The sequence below is a fragment of the Mustela lutreola genome, chromosome 9, assembly GCF_030435805.1.
Source record: "Mustela lutreola isolate mMusLut2 chromosome 9, mMusLut2.pri, whole genome shotgun sequence".
Taxonomy (NCBI): Eukaryota; Metazoa; Chordata; class Mammalia; order Carnivora; family Mustelidae; genus Mustela; species Mustela lutreola.
In genome coordinates, this window is record NC_081298.1 from 88,529,108 (window position 1) to 88,543,922 (window position 14,815).

Genomic DNA, 14,815 nt, shown 5'->3' on the forward strand with positions numbered 1-14,815 from the left:
TCTCCAAATTTAAGTAAACTTAAAATAATAGTATGCACACGTGTAGTGTTTGCTATATCCTTTTTCAAAGTGACTTACATAGATTATGAATTCATTTCATCCTTACAATTTTCCTCTTAGGTAGGTACTGTTACTATCCCCATTTTACAGATGAGGAAACTAAGGCACAGAGAGGTTGGATTACCTCTACCATAGTATCTCTACCATTTCTTTCTCTAGATAGATAGGTAGATATCATGCATGCTTTGTGCAGATATTCTCAACCCACAGACTTTTGCCAGCTATTCCTATATGATCCTGTATAGCGGCCATAGCAGAGGCAGCCAGCTATTGTATCTGAATTCTCAGCTTGTTCCCCTCTGTTCTCTTTCCTCCCCTTTCTCACCCACTGGAACACATTTCCACATTACCAGCTTGGCTTAGTCAGTGGTTTGGTTTTGTTTTCATTGAATTTAATTTTTTAAAAGATTTATTTATTTATTTTAGGGGGAATCGGTGGGGGAAGAGGGGGAGAGAGAATCTCAAACAGACTATGCTGAGGTGGCAGGGAGCCTGAGGCAGGGGTGGATCTCAAGACCCTGAGATCACAATCTGAGCTGAAATCAAGAGTCAGACACTTAAACGACTGAGCCACCCAGGCATCCCTAGTCAGTGTTTTGTTTTGTTTTTTAATTTTATGTATTCTCTTGAAAGAGAGAGAGAGAGAGAGAGACAGCGAGAGAGACCATGCACAGAGGCAGAGGGAGAGAGGAAGCAGACTCCCTGCTGAGCAGGGAGCCTGACACAGGACTCAATGCCAGGACCCTGGCACCGGGACCTGAGCCAAAGGCAGATGCTTAACCAACTGAGCCACCTAGGCACCACCCCAGTCAGTGTTTCAAACAAATTATTAAAAATTTAAAAGTGTCTCAGTCGTTAAGCATCTGCCTTCAACTCTGGTCATGATCCCAGGGTCCTGGAATTGAGCCCCACATCAGGCTCCCTGCTCAGAGGGGAGCCTGCTTCTCCCTCTCCTACTCCCCCTGTTGTGTTCCCTCTCTCACTGTGTCTCTCTCTGTCAAATAAATAAAAATCTTTAAAAAAATTAAAAATGCTTTTCAGTGGTTCAAAACAGTGGTCAAATACTACTGTATTGATGGACTCGGAAATTATATGAAATATAATGAACAGAAAACTTTCATAACATTAAGAAAGTGACTCTTATTAATGTGATTTCACTTCAAACTTAGGTTACAAATAGAATTCAAGTATTCATGAAATTAATTTCACCGTTGAGACCCAAATTCAGCTTTTGCTGCTTAGGCACCAATTTTTAAATGGATTAACCCACTTGTGAATGGGCTAGGTTTTTTGTGCCTGGCATATTACCACATGAAACACTAGCGATGTATTACCAGCCTCATGTTTGTATTTCTGTCTGGGCTCATCATTTAAACAGTCAGCTCTTACTTAGGGCCCTGACTGAAAACTTAGTTCTTAGGTCTCTGACTCCAGAACTTGGAAGGAAATGACCTCAACCCTGTGAAGTTGTGGGAGCCAAGAATGTGAATCTGAGGAGGATGGTGGATGGGCTCCAGGATCAGGCTTGCCGGCTCTAGGCTGACTGTCCACACCCCTGGAGATAACTATGCCACCATTGTGGGCACTTGGAGAGCCACTGGAAATGGGACTCAACCAATAACCTGGGAGAGAGAGAACCAGATAGACAGGTGAGTCTGGAACCTTTAAGACTTTAGTGGTGACCAGTGGAGACCAGGTCTTCTTAACTAACAGGTTAAAGTTGTCCCTGGGCCACTTGAAACCCTCTTGGATTTGATCGTCAGACCTCATCCCAGCTGGGTCCGCCCTGCCAAGACCCTGCCTATAATTTCCCTCTGCTCATCCACACACAGTTGGTGCTGCTCCCTGCCTTCCTGGGTTTTGCCAGCCTGCTTGATGACAGCCTCTGTTCTTGGTGCCCTGAGGCTTCCACTCCAAGTTCTCCAGTTCTTTGTGATTTCTGCTCCAATGTGTGTATCATCCCACTCTTATGTTTACATAGGCTAATTTATGATAACAGCTAACATTTTATAACATTTACTTTGTGTCAGTCAGTTCTGTGAGCACAAAGTGATGTTTCTTTGGACCAGTGGGTCAGTCCAGACAGACTGGAAAAAAGATTGCACCACCCCAATTCCAGAGTTTCTGATTCAGTAGGTCTGGGTTGGGGCCCAAGAATTTGCTTTTTTTTCCCCCTTTTCTTTCTTTCTTTCTTTCTTTCTTTTTTTTTTTTTTTTTTAAGATTTTATTTATTTGACAGAGAGAGATCACAAGTACGCAGAGAGGCAGGCAGAGAGAGGGGTTGAGGCAGGCTCCCGCGGAGTAGAGAGCTTGATGTGGGGCTCAATCCCAGGACCCTGAGACCATGACCCAAGTCGAAAGCAGAGGCTTTAACTCACTGAGCCACCCAGGCACCCCAAGAATTTGCTTTTCTGGTCCAGCTGCTACAACTTAAGAACCTCAACTGTAGAGCATCAGATATCCCTCAGGTGGGCTTGTTACAAATGCTCTTGTACAAGGTCAGAAGGATATTGTATAATTTTTCTTAACAAAGGCTGAAAGGCATTCTTCATCAGAGCTCTCTAGCAAGGTTTGGATATTGATGGATCATATCCCTCTAGAGTTAGAAAATCAGTTGGTTCTTATGGGCCTCAGAAGTTGGATTTCAGATGTAGGTGGAAAAAGCACCAGCACCAGAGTGCCTGCTATGTGCCAGGCACTGTACTGGGCACTCTACTTCCATGATAAGCTCATTTTGCAGATGAGGAAACCCTGTTTTAGAGCTCAGAGGGTCTGCAGCAGACCTTTCCAGCTGGAATGGATCATGTGCACTGAGTTCTCAGTCCCCTTAGCACCAGTGGTGCCAGGACTGGAGTATCCTGCCAGTTACCTCTTGAGGAGAACAGAGCCCCATCAGTTGACCCTAGAGTGCCTTGGCCACAGGATGGAACTGCTCTTAGTTCATATCCAGGGGCAGCCACTGCTCCTCTGTCCTCTGACACTTACAGCTCTGGAGGGAAAGAGCTGGCTGGACAACAGGGACAACTTCATGAGCCTGATCATGGCCAAAGGCAGAGAGAGCCTGGAAAGAAACCATTCTCAGGATTAATGCTGAGGCTGAAACACTAAACCAGTAAAATCCCCCCAGGTACCTTTAGGGAAAAGAGATTCCCTTTCTGGTAAGAAAACAAAAGGTCCCTGAGGATACCTGTGCACCCCAATCTTAGGATACAACTATGAGAAAGAGGAGGAGAAAAGCAGGACCCAGTTCCATAGAGTTACCTTTTAGCAAGGCCAGAAGGTTGCTGGACGTTGTCCTTGGTGAACTGTAGAACCAGAGATTTATGACCCATATTTTAATGGTCTCTTGATTGGATGATTGGAGCTCCCTGTATTTTTGTCTGCTGGCTAAGTAGTTTGGTGTCTGCACAAGACCCAAAGTGCTACAGTCAGACTCCTGGACAATCAGTCAATGGCTATATATATTGGGGGAAATCTTAAGTAACTTGATTGACTTTTAGTTGTTGAGGGCATTGATTTTTTTTTTTTTTAATTGCTTATGGTTTATAAAACCCAAAATAGCCCTGGACAACAGAGCACAGGTTGTACTGTTAGCTCTTTGGGCAATTTTTGACATAATTTGTCCTCTAAAAGGGCCAGGTAATGTATAAGTTAAAATAGTAGTAGTTCAAGCCAAAGTTTCCACTGATATGTCTATAGGACAAGTCCCATTCATTCCCATGGGAAGGCAACTTTCAGAGTCACATGTCTCCACAAAGGTTTTGGGAGATATTCTGCGTAAATAAGATACTTCTGTGGTTGTGCAGCCTCTCTTTTCTTCTGAATGTGATCTGCTGGCATTCGCTTTTCTTTCCCAAGGGACATTTATTCTCAGAACCTCCACTAGCTCGTGTTGTAGGGAAGGAAGTCACGTTTCAGGGACACTAATTATTCCTCAGGTTTGTATAGTGCTATCTAGCTTTTAGCGTCACAGAGAACATTAAAAACATCCTAGGCTGAACTTGCTTTTATAAATAAAAAATTGAGGTCTCAGAAGTTTAAGTGATTATCCAAAATGTCATAGCCAGCAAGAAGCAGGGCCAATGATTATAAATCCAGGATCCTTGCCAGACATCAGACTAATCTATTTACAGGTAGGGGATCCAGGCTCCATGAGGTCCATGGAGAGAAAGTCTTATTAAGTTTATCCAGGTATGTTCCCTTTCTGACATCTTCGTATATAGAATTGGTGTGGGGAGATAAGCACACATGGAAATTAAGAGAACAGGAGAGGAGCCACAGCCACTAAGTCTTCTCTTTAGGCAGGGGTTTTTTGTTTTGTTTTATTTTAAAGATTTTATTTATTTATTTATTTATTTGACAGAGAGAGACAGAGAGAGAGAGCAAGAGAGGGAATATAAGCACAGGGAGTGGGAGAGGGAGAAGCAGGCTTCTTCGCTGAGCAGGGAGCCCAATGTGGGGCTCGATCCCAGGACCCTGGGATCATGACCTGAAAAGAAAGCAGCAGCTTAAAAACTGAGCCACCCAGGTGCCCCTTTATGCAGGGTTTGGAAGGCTATAGAAAGATTTCCCTTTCCCTGTTTTTCTTCCAGTTTAGTTACTAGGTCAAGAAACTGAAGCTAATGGAATCAACATAAAATAGATTAGTTTTTTCATTGGCCCAAGTAGTCCAGGTTAAGAAATGTTTGGGAAAGATGATACTAGGGAGACCAAGATACTTATGCAGTAAAAATATAAAGAATATAAACATCCACGTGAATGACCTCTTTGAGGTAACCCTTAGATGAAGGCAGCTGTACCTCCCAGTCTGGCATGGGAAGGTTGTGAGGGCTGGAAGGCACATGTTTTGACATGTGTGTGTATAAGCCATAGGACTGGCCCTGGTTACACAGATATGCCCTAGAGAAGAGGGAAGGGGATTTTGCTGCTTTGCATGAATTCCTTCTGGAAAGATTTATAGGGCATGTACTGTGTGCCAGGGAGGGATGTCCAGATATGAAGACTGCAGGGCCTCCTCTCACGAGTTCTTCATCTTGCAGAGAAATGAGAATGTGGGGGCTGGAGAAGGGGAAGCCCAGTGTTGGAGCAGCTACTGTCATCTCAGCTGGGGTTGAGGGTGATCAGGGCTGCCTCCCAGGAGGGCAGGGTGTGACTGTGATCTCATTAGATCTACAGCCAGCAAGGCTCAATGCTGACCTGGTTTCAGAGGGATAACTCCATGTTAGCTAATGGGTCCCCTTATGGTTTCATTCTTCCCTCACAAGTGGCTTTCAGATTCCGAAGGAAATTAATTCAGTTCTGTTGCAAGAGTCAGTAGACCTTACCTTACACTCCCTCCCTGGCTCAGAACCCAGGACATTGCTTGGGGATCACATTTTTACAGCCAAAGGTCCGTACACCTGCTCTAATATCTAAAGATGAATTTGCAATGGCAACATTTTCCCAACCTCAGAAATGTGGTTTTAGGTGTTATTGACTAAAAGGTGTTGCTTAAAGCAATCTCCACCCCTAATCTCTTTATTAAGAAAAGCACTTGACATTTATCAATTACATACTTTGTGACAGGTGCTGTATATGTATTAGCTCGTTGAATCCTCCTAACAACCCTATGGGTATGTCCTATTATTATCCCCAATTTATGGGTAACTGAAGCTGAGAGAGTCAATGATTAGTTCATGATCACATCAGGGGGAAATGGCTTAGTGGGGATTTGTAACTCCTGAGCCCATGCTTTGAGTCTAAGTAGCTTAATCACCACATTAAAGGAGTCTTTATCTGAAATAATGGAACACCCAAGGCAAATTTCTGTTTTAGAAGTTTTCAGAAGGGTGGGAGGGGCTTCTCAGCCTTAGAAAGGGGTATAGTTTGACAAATTTATGTTTATCTTAATATTTACTACATAGTTTTATGTTTTAAAAAATGACGATGGTAAAGACTCTTTCATATGACCTTAATTAAGAGAGGGCAGTCATCGGGGATGCCTGGGTGGCTCAGTTGGTTGGACAACTGCTTTCGGCTCAAGTCATGATCCCGGAGTCCCAGGATCGAGTCCCGCATTGGGCTCCCACCTCCACGGGGAGTCTGCTTCTCCCTCTGACCTTCTCCTCGCTCATGCTCTCTCCCACTGCCTCTTTCTCAAATAAATAAATAAAATCTTAAAAAAAAAAAAAAAAAAGAGAGAGGGCAGTCATCTAGAATACCCAAGCAGGGAGAAGCCAGAGGCGAAATGTGTCTTCGCGGTGCTGGCAGCAACGAAGTAGGGAAGAGTTACCCATCTATAAACTGGGCAGGATCACAGCACCTGCTCGTTAGGGTGACTGTGAGTATTTGGTGAGGTAAGGCCTGTAACACTAGTGCTGTGCTAAGTAACTATAACTGATTATGTTAGGTTTTAGGGGAAAAGATAAGTAGTGCGACTAAGTAATAAAAAAAATACTTTCGGTTAAAATAAATAGGCATGCATTTGCCCATTTGGATGGAACTAGAGGGTATTATGCTAAGCAAAGTAAGTCAGTCAGAGAAAGACATACCATATGATCTTACTCATACATGGAATTTAAGAGGCAAAACAGACGAGCATAGGGGAAGGGAGGGAAAATAAAACAAGATGAAAACTGAGAGGGAGACAAACCATAGAGACAGTGAACTCTAGAAAACAAACTGAAGGGTGTTGGAGGGGAGGTTGGTGGATTATTTACCCAATGGGGTAATTGGGTGATGGGCAGTAAGGAAGGCACGGGATATAATGAGCCCTAGGTGTTAAATAAGACTGATGAATCACTAAACTCTACCTCTGAAACTAATAATACACTATATGTTAATTAAATTGAATTTAAATAAATTTTTAAAAGGGGGGAAACTGGGCAGGATGTGACTAGAATGAAAACTTTGCATGTGTTTAAAAAGATAACACAGTAGTCTCTCCTTATTTAAGACCCCCAGCGGACCACTTGAAACCCCGGGCAGTCTGGAACCCTATATACGTGATATTTGTTCCTGTACATACATAGCTATGATGAAGTTTAATTTATAAATCAGGCACAGTAAGAGGTTCACAGTGATAAAATAGGACAAGTGGAATAATATACTCTAATAAAAGTTATGTAAATATGGTCTCTCCCCCCGCCCCCCCCCCCATAGCTTACTGTGCTGTCCTCACCCTTCTTGTGGTGATGGCAGATGATAAACTGCCTATGGGTGAGGTGAAGCGAAAGGGATGGCGTGAGCACGTTGTGTAGCGCTAGCCTGTGTGTCGGAAGGAGAATCATCTGCTTCCTAACCACAGCTGACAGCAGTAACTGGAACCAACACCACAGATAAGGGGAGAGGACTGAAGATCAAATTTCAAAGAAGTTTAGTGCCTGTTATGGGACCTTTTCAGGATCTGCCTCCGACCTGTACCTCTCTTCTGCTCTGGGGGCTATTTCAATGAAAATGTCAAAGTTGCCAGACCCTAAAACATCCTGTGTAAACATGAGATGTAAATGAAGCCTTTGAGACCTGGGCACCAAAAGCGGCCCATTGTGTTTGTTGTTTTCCAGAACTCCCTGGAGGCTGGGGCAGGGTCTGTGTTCCAGGTACTGGCTAGAAAGGGAGCTCAGTGGGGAGCTGGGATACTTTCTAAGAAGCGCACAAGCCTGAGGAATCTTGGTTAACTTCCTCCTGTGAGCTTGCGTATCTCCTTTCCGCCTCCTTAACCTCTGTTGAGAGATTAGCAGTCAAACCTGTCTGACCACTCCTGCGAAGGAGACCGACCTCAAACCATGATTTGCCTTTTGCAACTCTGACACCCAGATAGGTTGTACTATTCCTCACAATCACATCAAAAGTTAGATGACCAAGAGGCTCAAGATTATGTCTTCCCAGGTCTATTCTCGGTACACTTGCCACGCTAGACCACTTGGCATCTCAACAAGGGTCCTTCGAGGGATCAAGGTTAGGGGCTCTGTGTATGGAGTGAGACAGATCAGAGTTCGAATCCCAGCTCCACCTCTCACCGGTGGAACGTTTATTTCATGACCTGTTAAAACTTCAGACCCTGCCCCTGTAAATGTAGGGATGAAATGAGATGATCTCTTTAAAGGCTGAGCACAGGGCCTGGCAGAGAGTAATGCCTTAAAAGACCTTAGCTGTTTATGTTCTTTCTTTTAAGATTGTATCTATTTATCTGACAGAGACAGACACAGCGAGAGAGAACACAAGCAGGAGGAGTGGGAGAGGGAGAAGCAGGCTTTCTGCTGAGCAGGGGACTCGACAACAGACTGACAATGTGGGACTCAATCCCAGGATCTCAGGATCATGACCTGAGCTAAAGACAGACGCCTAACTGACCCACCCAGGCACCCCTGTTTATATTCTTTCTTACAAGTAATTCAAAGAAGTGCATTTTAGGATTTTAGGGAGCAGAACCTGAATCATTTTTCAGCTCTACCTCTTGGCTTTCTTACCTCCTTCGGAACCTGCGTGGGACTGCCCTTCACATCTGTCCCTCTGCAAAAGCTAAGTCTGTGCAGCGTTATGAGGGTCTGGAGGTCAATACTTAGCAATGACACCTGGATGGAGAGGAGATGGGTCCTTGATGTACCTTTAAATCCAATGGGGGGGGGGAGATGCGTATTCACCAAGAAAAGAAAAATTGGCTCTGCGACAGCTATGTGCCCCCACTGAGTGGGTGCAGGATGAATTAGTGGAGCCACATTCCACACACAAGTCCTCGCACCAAAGACCAACTCGTTTGTAGGGAACTGGCTGGTTTACTCCGTGGATCCAATGGGGCAGAACCTCACTCCTTGCTTACACCTCCCAAGAAGGATGGGGGCCTGGCTCTCTCCAGCCCAGGGACCCAGGAGGAGCCTGTTAAAGAAAAAGCAAAAACACTCAGGGACGCTTGTTAAAAGTGGTAAGGCAGACTTTATTCAGGATGACTGCCGTGGGGTTGCACGGTAGGGGGCATTGGGCTCAACTCAGAAGCCAGTGTGGCCAAGTGGGAATTTGTAGCCAAGGAGGGGGTGGGGTCAGTGGGTGGAAAATTACCAAGAGGAAACATAGCGGATAAAAGGATATCTGGCTAACCCCGGGTCCTAAAATTCTTGCTGAAGGCAGGCCAGGGAGACAGACATCACTTGGGGGCAGCGGAATATGAAGAATCTGAGGGAGGTGAACAGATATTGCAGGGGTTGGGGGATGGGGTGCGTTTCTGGTCAAATCAACTTAGCAGCGGTTTTATTAAAACAGGTTTTTACAAGGAAGTGGACAGATGGGTCTACAAGGTTCAGGAGGCTGACTGAAGTTTGGTCCAGCAAAGAGTCTCTGTCAAGGCGATAGGGCTTAGGGCTGACGCTCCGCAGTGCCAGCCAGCGAAGGGAGCTTCCTGCGGGACTCTAACCTTTGTCCCTGAAGGAGGTCACCGCAGCAGAAAGAATTCAGACAGGGTTACAAACACTCAGATCTGAGTGGGGGAGAAGCAGCATCCTGTGCAGTAAGGAGTCCTTGTCTTACTGAGAGAATTTGCAGTTCCGGAGGAAAGGAAACCCAGGGAAGAGAGCAATCACGTCTTGGCTAAAGGAGATAGGTATCTTGCATCTAAATGTAAGCAGCTAGGAATGTCAAATTGGATTTTCTTAAGGAGGCTAAAGGCACTATTACCTCCTTTGTTATACAACCATCTAGGGGAAGAGGTGGCACTTTTAATCACCCCCCACAGTCTTTCCAGAGATAGTGGTGTCTGCCCAGAAAGGCCAAATACCCAGGCTCAGGTGTGCTGAAAAGACAGGCTCAGGGAGGCTGCCTTGCATCTCTGCTTGCTGGGGCTTGCCTCTTAACAGTGGGACAGAACCCCACCTGGCTCCTACTAATCACATTTTTATTATGGAAGAGATGAGTGGTAAACTCTAGTTATAAGTTGATTCGGGAGAGAACCCAGGATGGAGGGGTCCCAGCTTAACTATTTCCTGACCAGCATAAGTTCTGCAGAACGGATGCAAAGATCCTAACCTGTCCTCCTCTTCTCTGTGCATTACTCAGAAGTCTACAAAACTGGATTATTTTTAGCCTTTGAGGCGAGGTGGATCCACCCCTCTACTCGCCCATTCCTTTGAAATGGGGAGTCGTTATTGCTCCCGGCCTGGCTAGGGGGCCTGGCTCTCTCCCGCCCCGCGCCCTCTTGGTGGAAAGCAAGCTCAGAGCTGCCCCACCAGCAGGGAGCCGCACGAGGGCAGGAGTGCAGAGGCGCAGGTGACCTGGGGACGGTAGGAAGGGTGTAGAGGAACTGAAGTCCCTCGGCTTTTAGTAGTCATGATTTAAGTAGTGAGTCCCTTTGCTCATTCGCACCGATAGGCGGGATCCTGGAGAGCAGCCAGAGGGGAGACTGAGAGATGGGTGGGCAGCAGGGCGTTATTTCCAAGGAAGGACTGATTCCTCGGGTAAGTACAGGAACACACTTTTTGTGATTAAAAAAATGCGTCGCACCACAGTTTTCGTTACTTAGGAAGGAAGTGTGTGTGTGTGTGTTTTAATTACTGAGAAATATTTAGACACAGGAAAGAATGCAGAGTACATTGTAATTCACAGGTATGAACTCCTAACACCCCAAATTAACATTTAGCCCTGTTGAATTTTATTTAATTTTAAGGAATAAGACTTTACAAATATCATTTGAAGCCATCGTGTGCTTGCTCCCCATTTCTCTACCCCATTTGAGGGCCTGTGCATCTTTCATTCCATCATAAGAAGTTTCAAAGCAGAGAAACAAAAAGTGTAAATTCACTATGACCACTGAGACATTCCTTTAACTTCTCCCTCTTTTTCAGGTCAGCTGCATCATTATCAGTTCCAGCAAAATGTGTCTCTGCTACCAGAAATTGCAATACAACCTCCAAAGTCATAGATTATTGGTTCTGGAATGAGTCTGAAATGGCCTTAACCATTACCATTGAGAAAGCTAAGGCCCCAACAGGTGTGATGTCTGTGTGGTGACACTGTGGAGACTCAGGTGTGGAGGCTGGGAAGGAGGAACCCCAGCACCCTCAACTTAGACCCTAACATAGGAGAGGGGCTCTGTAAACACTTGTTGCATGATTGCCTCTGTTAATGAACAGATGAGCCATTAAATCCTCCCCACAGTGCATGTATGGTTCATGCCCATATTTCTGCCTAATCAATGGAAATCTGTTAGGGATTTATCCAGTTACTTAATATAATGAATGAATGTTTCACAAAACTTCCTAACTATAGAAAAATCTGCTTGGGATCTTTAAAGATTTATTTATTTATTTGACAGATCACAAGTAGGCAGAGAGAGAGGAAGCAGGCTCCCTGCTGAGCAGAGAGCCCGATGTGGGACTCGATCCCAGGACCCCGAGATCATGACCTGAGCTGAAGGCAGAGGCTTAACCCACAGAGCCACCCAGGTGTCCTGCTTGGGATCTTTGAAACACTTCAGTGGGACAGTAGGTTTTCATTAATATGTTTGAGAAAGTGTTAGCTAGGAGAATTATACGCACATATAGATGCGTGTGCACGTGCCTAAAGAAAGGAATTAGAACCTGCAATCCAACAGTGTTTAGCACAGTCCAATAAAATGCCCAGAAGCTAGTTGCCCTGGGATGGTACATCCGATTTATTTATTGGCTGTCTACTATGAGCCAGGAAATGAAGAATAGGTACATCACAGCCCTACAGGAGCACGGGAGAGTGAACACACATCTTTCAGCTGGAGTGGCATTTATGAGCTTACTGGCTTGGCTGAAGGGCACCGTTGGTAGCTGCAGGAGAGAGATTTAAAAACTCCTAGAGATGCCAGTTTATTGGTTGGGACTCAAAACCAGACAGGGTCACAAACCCAAACTCTAACCCAGCTGAGATGGCTCCCCAGAATTCTCAAGGGATGGCATCAATTTCCCCCCAGGAATCCAGGCTGGGCAGAGGTCCAGGGTGGTGGAGTGCAGGGCAGAGAGCTATCAAGACCACCTGGGGAGGGGCCTGATACCATGATTCTTGGCTGGATATAGATCTTTATAATAAGATCTAATGCCGGATGGGTGTCAGGCGCTGCCTTACTTGTTGAGTCATTGTAACACTTTAACAGGCACTCTTAAATCCTCTTGTAGAGATGAGGTAACTGAGGCTCAGAAAGCTTAAGTAACTCCTCCAAGTTCTCACAGAAGGAAGTAGCAGAGCTGAAGCTCTTTCCCAGGCTGGGGATTCCATGGATCTTATCTATTTTTTTTAATCGAGGTGTAATTTATCTACAGTAAAATTCGCCCTTTCTAGTGGTGTACCATTCTATGAGCACTGACAAATGCATACAGCTGTAGGACCACCACCACATGAGTATACATAGCCGTTCCATCCTCAAAAATTCCCTTGTGCCTCTTTATAGTCAATCCCCTCCTTCCATTTACCAGCAGTCCTGGGCACCCAGGGATCTGTTTTCTGATTTGCCTTTCCCAGAATGACCTATAAATGGAATCATGTAGCTTTTTGAGACTGGCTCCTTTCACTTAGCAAAATGCATTTGAGATTTCTTCTTCTGTTGCTGCATCCATCTATTGTTTGTTCCTTTTAACTGACAAGCCCTATTACATTGTATGGATGTACCACAGTTCACTCCCATTTGCTAATCCCAAGGGCATTTGGGTGGTGCCCAGTCTGGGGCAATTATGAATAAGTATGCATAAACCTTTGTGTACAGGTATTTGTGTGAACTAAAGTCTTCATTTCTCTTGGGTAAATATTGAGGAATGGGCTTATACAGCTCATGCTCCTAACCAGACTCCAAAGTGGTCAGCAGCTGGCCGTTCAGAGGCGCTCACAGGCCCTCCTTTGGGGGTGAGGCCATGAAGGGGAAAAAAAAAATAAATAAAAATAAAAATAAAAAAAATATATATATATAAAACATATATATATATATATATATATATATATATATTCAAGTCACAACTTTTCAGAAAACTCAGAATTGTTTTTGTTCTACTCTTCACATTTTTTAATATAGAAAAAAATGATGTTATAATCCTAACAGTCTTAAGCTTAAAACATAATTTTTAAAATGTGACAGTTCTAAAAATTAGACACTACTCTTTTTACGACCTGTAATCTTGTCATAATAAATAAAACTCAGCCTTTCCCTCTGAGGTTGTGGACATTACTAGGTGTTTTCTGTGGCACTTTGAAAGCAATTTCACTTAGATTGGCACGCGAACAGGAGAAGGTGCAAGGGAGGTTTTTCCTTCCCTCCTCTTTAGAAGTTGGCTCTTTTCTCTCACGTTTATTTGAACTCTGATCCCATTCTCCTCCACTAACATCATCTGCTTTGGGAGAAGGAGATAGGTTCTCAAATGGATGCCTCCTTGCTATATTTGGTTAAAACCTCTCTATCAAGTCGAGGGTACTTAGACGGCAGCTAAGCCACATTACCTCACCTTGTGTCCTAAGGCGTGCATGTGAGCAGTGTGTGAATTCTCCCACTTCCAATGAAACTGTTCTTCCCGTTTTTACATGGTGAGTCACTGGCTCTCCCACAAGATGGGTTTTAGTGAATTGACAAAATGAAATAGGACTTAGTGAAAAAAATTCACCTGCCATGCCTCTCTCATGTAGGAAGTAAAGATCCTTTTTTCCTTCTCTGGGCTGGATGTACCTGAAAACCTCTCTCAGAGTTAAGGCTTGACTGGGTCCCAAAGTCAACATAAGCATACTCAAAGATCAAGAAAACCCTCACTGCTGTCTTCTGTTGGGCTCATTTTCAGAAGCCGAGTATGGTATCTTTTAAAGTTTCTGAGTGCTTGAGCCTGTGTTCTCCTGAAAGCAGGGCCTGACAGGAATGCTTCTGTGAGAGTCATCTTATTTGAGAGTGAAAGAGGCAAGGGGGAAGAGCCAATAAAAGGCTGTGTTACTGAACTGGCCACCTTCCGAGAAGCTTTATGAAATGCATCTCAGGGACATTGGGAGGGGAGGAAGAGGAAATGGGGAAGCATCTATAATTCTGCTCTCGGCCCCTAGTGAGTGAGGGCAGCCCCATGGGCACCCATACCCTTGCATTGGCCTGGTCTGCGGCAGAGTGCGGACAAAGCCATGGATATGATCCCCACATGGGTCCATTGGCTACTCAGTGTCATTTCAGCAACTGCTGGTGTTTGCTGGGTGTCAGACTGTTGCTGAGTAAACGGCAAAGCTCTCTGGAAACTCCTAGGACCTGGATCCAGCCTTTGTGTTCCTATAGCCATGGCTGTGAAACTCTAGTTGCCCCATGTGAGCTGGCAAGAACTCTGGCTCTAGAATTTCTATTTGGAAGAGGCCTGGGGCAGGCGGACGGGTGATGGTTGTAGGTCCCCTACCTAGATGGTAGGTCTTGAAGCTGTGTTTGCAGAGTTAGTTTGGGGTTGATTGAAAAATAGTGGGGGCTCTTAGCTCTGGACATAGATTCTGGACCCTCACCAAGAGTGAGGTCCTTTTGAGCCAGTTCTGCCCATGGTAGCCTATAGTCTTCAAGGCTCTCCATACCTGACCTCTACCAAATTGTGCAGAGTGTTCGGCTGGGCTCTTTCAGTTTCTCCTGTGTGCCAATCTGGCCTGCCCACTCCCTCACTGGGGAGAAGTTGAAGGTGATCAAAGCAGCAGTCCTCTCCCACAACAGGAGCTGTAAATGAGATCTCAGTTGCCAAGCCTTCAGGGAAAGATCTTCAATCCCCCAAATCTGTGACTCCTGGCCTCTAGGCGGTGTGATCCAAGCACAACAGAGAGCTGGCAGTTATGC